Raw genomic sequence first — 6,000 nt, 5'->3', positions numbered from 1 at the left:
ATCGGTTGAGTGTCCGACTTCAGTTCAGGTCATGATCTGGTGGTTTGTGAGTTCGAACCCACGTCAAGCTCTGTGCTGACAGCTAGGAGCTTGGAGCCTGCTTCAGCTTGTGTGTCTTCCTCTCTCTCTACCTAGCCCCCGCTTGTGTGCTCGCTTCTCTCTCTCTCAAAAATAAACATTAAAAAAATAATTAAAAATTTAAAAAAATTTTTAAAGAAATATTAATATAATTTTGTTTGGGTTATTATACAACACTCATTTGACCAGATACACCATATCTCAAAACCAGGAATAAAAAAAAGTCACCATGGAACATTATGTTTGCAATACATTTGTCTTTCCACAAAAAGAAAAACACTAACACAACTTTAATAAGTTTATTTTCTTGAGAAAAACCATCTACATGCATAATTCTTAAGAATGATACCAAATAAATCGAATATTTTTAAATGTAACAAGCCTATACCTTGCTAATTTGTTAAAATGAAAAAAAGGTAAAAAAACGAAAATGAACAAAGTTATTAGTGGAAGCAAACAAATACATTCTCACATGTCTGGCACCATACAAGCTTTAGGTATTTCTACAGGTGCATCTGGCACTCTGAAGCAGGTATATAGGAGACGGCAGACAGACAAGGGGCCAGAATACAATTGGCATCTATGGAGAAAACAGATGCCATAAATATTATTTTCAACACAGTTATGAGAAAAAGTGAAATAGATCAAATAGAACTATCTTTGTAGACAACTTGAAAGAAAAGGTTAATTCAAACATATTTTCTGTTTTCAGAATCATGTAAATTTTTAAACACGTCAAGCTTTTGCTCAGGAATAATCCAGACTACAAGCCTCATGTGCCACTCCAGCATGCTCACTGGTAAGGAGGTTCTGATTTAGCCTGCAAGTCAGTGACTCTCAACAGGGGACACCAGTGCACACACAGGTCACCACCCCAACGCTTGGGAGCAACAGGAGACATTACTGCTGCACAAATTCTCTATAATGTCACTGCCATGGGGCAACTGAATTATTTTCAGCATACAAATCCAGTTTCAACATGTACTTGTTATACAAGCTTGATTCTTCTTCCCCTACACCTTCAACACGCCCCCACCCCCAATCTCAAATCCTTCCCATCTTCATTAGCAGGGTCACTGGAAAGTTAAACATAAGAAAGATGCATCTATTGTGTAAGACATGAGACAAATGCCAAACAGAAATAACAGATCCAACTACGACTGAATATAAAACAAGTAAAAATTTAATTTGCTTTAGGACTTTATAGCAAACACATGATTTTTTTCTTTATATCATATATTCATCAAATTGTCAAATATTCATCACTGAAGGCAGGAAGACAGAAGAATTTAAGGTAAAGAAATGACTTCAGACTTTTCAAATCCACAGACTGTCTAGTGATAAACTGAGGCCTGCCTCTTACAGTAAGACTCTATTATACCAACTTCCTACTTTTCTCTGACAAGGAGAAGTCAAGTTGGCTCCCACTGGGTCAAGCCCCAGGGGTAGTATGTAAAGTAAAAAATACAGAAAGCTAGGAAGAAAGCAAAAAAATCTAGAAATTCGGGAAAGGAGCGTAAAGTATGTATTCAGATCCCGGTTTCCAGAAGGGTTTATTCACTGACCGGTTCAACAAATACCTGAATGCCTGCTATATACCAGGCACTGTTTTAGGTACCAGGATATGCTGTGAACAACAAAAAATTCCTGGCCTTCACAAAGCTTAAATTCTAAGGAAGAAAGAGACAAATAATAAAGTGACCGAGTATACTGGAAAGTGACAACTGAAACGAAAATTAAAGCTGAGGAAAGGGAGTGAGGACAGGGCTGAAATTTTAGACACAGTCAGAGAGGCCTCACCGAGAAGGTAACAAATGAGAAAAGAACATATGTGACCAAATCCACTAATCCTGCAATCTAGAGAATGAGCAATCCGGACAGAGGAAACAGCAAGTGCAAAGGCTTGAGGCTCATCTGTTAGAGAAGAAAGGTGGCCACATGGGCTAAAGAGAAACTGAGAGCAACAGAAGGCTAGAAGGGAAACAATGTATGTGGGGGGAAGAAAGGTGCGGGGCACAGCTGAGGGCGGCCTACGGGGTCTTTGAGGGACTCTGACTTTTACTGTGAGCAACGCAGGCGATCACTGAGGAGTACTGAGCAGAGTTTTAAGAGAAGCTCCTATGTGGAGAATAGTTTGTAAAAGAGGACAAGGATCATGGTTTGGACAAGGGTAGTAAGAAGTGGTCGGATTCTGGATATATTTCGAAGGCAGAGCCAGTAAGATTTTCTGACAAGAAGGAAAGGAGTGAGAGAAAAAAGAGGAGAATCAGGAACGGCGGAGGCTTTTGGCACAGCCAGTGGAAAGATAAACATGCCATCAAGGGAGAGGGGGACCGGTTGGCTCAGTCGGTTAAGCGTCCCACTCATGGTCTCAGTTCAGGCCATGATCTTGCAGTTGGTCATCAGGCGCTCTGCACTGACAGAGCAGAGCCTGCTTGGGATTCCCTCTCTCTCTGTCTCTCTCTCTCTCTCTCTCTCTGCCCCCCGCTAGTGCACTCTCAAAATAAAAATAAAAAACAATTTTTTTAGAAAGGGGAGAGAAGAACTGTGAAAGAATACACTTAATGGAGAGACCGGTTCAGTTTCAGCTTCGCTGAGTTGGCAAGAAATTTGAAATATTAGCTATTCAAGAGAAGATGTGGTATACACAGCTGGATGTACGAGTCCAGGATTCAGAAATACAAAACGTTATCACACGGATTTAATTTGGGATTCTTATGTGATCCCGTATCTTTTCAAGGGATCAACTTGGGCCACAAATTTAAATATGCTTCCAAGGGGCAACCAATTCACTGCAACAGAAGTAAAACGGCGTTAGGCAGTGCTGCCCTATTCTCGAGGGACATTATCTATCCAGTGGGAAAGGCAGTCTATGATTAGCACGGACATGACCTCCCAGAAAATACCTGGCACCAAACTGCAGACATTCCAGAGACAAGTGCATATTTAAATACACCTCTGCCCTTTCCATCCCGGTTCCCACCCCCAGATTCCACTTTTACTGATGTCAGGTTTTGTTTGGCATTGCTGTCCCCGATGTCCTTCTCTCACCACATAAGATAATAATGATTCATGTGAAACTTACACTCAACAGCCATGTAAAAAAGAAACTCGCTCAATATTGTTGGCACTTCAGTTTACTTTTGCCTTCTTAACAACTGCATCTTCTTCATTCCTATTTTAACCGGCTACAAAGCTGGCCAGAAGTTGAGACTTTTTCCAATTTCAAAAGGGAAAGTCTCACATTTTATACTTAGTATAAATGTTACACTCAGTAAGCATTTTGTAATTAGCGTATATACCTCGGAGATGATTGTTTCACTATATGCGCTGCCAAAGGGAGCACAGAGATGATTTTCTTAAATGCCTAACATGGATAAGCCATTATACACCATATCTGATGAAATCTGGAGAACATAAGGCAGGCAGAAAAAGGGAAGTAAAGATTAATTTTCAGTACATGTGGACTTCTGTTAATTAACCCAACACAATGTAAACAGAAAAAAGTTTTAAACATATTTCAGTGATGTTTACAAATCAGGACAGGACTACTCAATAAAGACAGGGTCATTAATTTTTAGTACAACAGTTCAAAACCATATTGTATGGTGAACAAAAATATCTGTTGATAGGAAAGACAACGCACATTACCAAGAACCAAATACAATCAATACTTGGTCCTAAGACCCTAGAAATTCTGGAGTGGGTGGGAACAGTGACTTAATGACAAAGAAACTGTTTTGTAAACGAAACAAAAACAAATAAATACAATATTGGTCCTGCCGGCAGTTTTTGTTCCACCTTTAAAATGAGCTCACACCTATCAAAATGTGAAGTACAAGGATGGTTATCTCAAAAGACATAAGGATTATGTGGAAAGAAATAAAAGACAGCATCAGAGAGAGACAGGAGTAATCCTAAAGGCAAGAAGTAATAGCCACAGAGTTTTATCGATTGGTCTAATTTATGTGTTTCAAGAGAAAATATTCCTAAGCCGAAGTTCTTATCCTGAGATCCACTAACTTGAAAAAAACTATGAACCTCTGATTTCTGAAGGATTCTATGACCCCAACAGAGGTTAATAAGCGTCGCAATGTACTTCATTTCCATCTATAAACATATGTGTACTACCACATGACCTTGTAATAAATGTATGCATGGTACACTACCACTAGGCAAAAATGATTTTAAGAGTGGTTTCAAAAGACATGCAGGTAATTTAAAGACAATCACAACTAGATATAAAAGGTCACATAAGATTCCTATTATATGGAATATCCAGAAAAGGTAAACCCAGAGACAGAAAGATGTGATTGCCAAGGCCTTGGAGGAGGAGGGGATGTGAATAACTGCTTAAGGGGTACAGGATTTCCTTTTAGGGTGATGAAAATGTTTCAGAACCAAACAGGTGGTGGGTGCACAACACTGTGAATGCACTAAATGCCCAATTTGTTCACTTTCGAAATAGTGAATCTTAGGTTATAGGACTTTGACCTCAATAAAATACATAAAACCCTTTTGTATGAATGAACGAATGAATGAATTAAAGAAAGAAGGAAAGAAAGAAAGAAAGAAAGAAAAAAGAAAAGGAAAGGAAGGAAAAGAAAAGAAAAGAAAAGAAAAGAAAAGAAAAGAAAAGAAAAGAAAAGAAAAAAGAGAAAAGAAAAGAAAACAAAGAATAACATTTATGGTACCCCAATTTGGGGAGAAAAGAAAAAAATCAACGGGATGAAATGGGACAACACAGATAGCCTAAAATGGCTCAGTGGATTCTCATCCCTAGTGCTCAAAATAGGAGAAAATTGGAACTAAGAGTTACTAAGTGCCTACTATGTTTGGGTGTTAAGAAGGACTCATCTCCTGGGACATTCTTTTTGTCAGGGCAAAATTAAAATAAAAAACTCAGATTTCTTGAAATCTACTCTTAGGACTTGCAGGTTCATATAGTTATGTCTTCTATGTTCTTGGAGCTATAGTTAGAGAAAAGAAATTCATACTGGGGAAAATATATATATACGTACATATATGTGTGTATATATACACACATACATAATACGTATATATATATACATACATATATACATACACATACGTGTGTGTGTGTGTATTTATACACACACACACACACACACACACGTATATACACACAGAGCTAAGCTATGTTTAAGGCTTAGGTATTGTTCCATGCAATATTTAACTTGAGTTCTCGCTCAAAATAATCCTTTACAAAAATTTTCTTTACAAAACACAATGTCAGAATAAGCACCCATCCAAATAATTTAAATCATAAAATGCCAATAGCTAACCTACTCAAAAAGAAAAGAAAAAGCACAGACAATCCAATAACTGCTTTTGTGAATTACATCACAACTATTTAACTCACAAGGTTAGTAACCAGAGAAAACCCTGCTCTCACATCATGTCCTGGTCCTTTAACAGGTCTGAGCCAGTAACTGGGACCAATACAGAATTTCCTTAGGAAGCACTAAAACCACAAAACACACAAAGCATAATCTGAACTGTGGAATTCAGCTAGCTACATGAAATCAGTTTCATAAAATTTGCAAATATTTACTACATGACATTCATGTTAAATTAACATCGGTATTTTCAAGGTCAATACTATGTTTGTTCAACTTCTTGGAGTCACATTTTTGTGATATTTTTAACATCTGACTAAAGCTTCTATCATCACAAGATGCTCACACTGTTTACAAACACTCTGAAGCAGCAGCTGGTGTTCCTCAGTCACATCTTGTTACAATAAATAGAGTAGCAGTTTTAAACCCCAGGTATATTCTTTTTCTACTGATGTGTAAAGAACTCTGCTTTAACTTAAAAGTTTTTCTCCCTAATGATGGAAAAACACACAATGAAATGAAGGCAATTTAGGACAAAGTTGTAATAAGATAAAAAATACAG

The 6,000-nt window shown here is 37.7% G+C and overlaps 1 protein-coding gene across 7 annotated transcripts in view; it reads right to left on the bottom strand.

The window, feature by feature from the left end:
- ZRANB1 (zinc finger RANBP2-type containing 1) overlaps positions 1–6,000 on the bottom strand; it is a 66,650-nt gene that overhangs the window by 35,559 nt on the left and 25,091 nt on the right. The window lies entirely within an intron of this gene.

Source organism: Panthera leo, chromosome D2 (genome assembly GCF_018350215.1).
Source record: "Panthera leo isolate Ple1 chromosome D2, P.leo_Ple1_pat1.1, whole genome shotgun sequence".
Classification (NCBI taxonomy): Eukaryota; Metazoa; Chordata; class Mammalia; order Carnivora; family Felidae; genus Panthera; species Panthera leo.
Note: the sequence above shows the minus strand (reverse complement) of the source record. Positions and strands in the feature narration are given on the sequence as shown.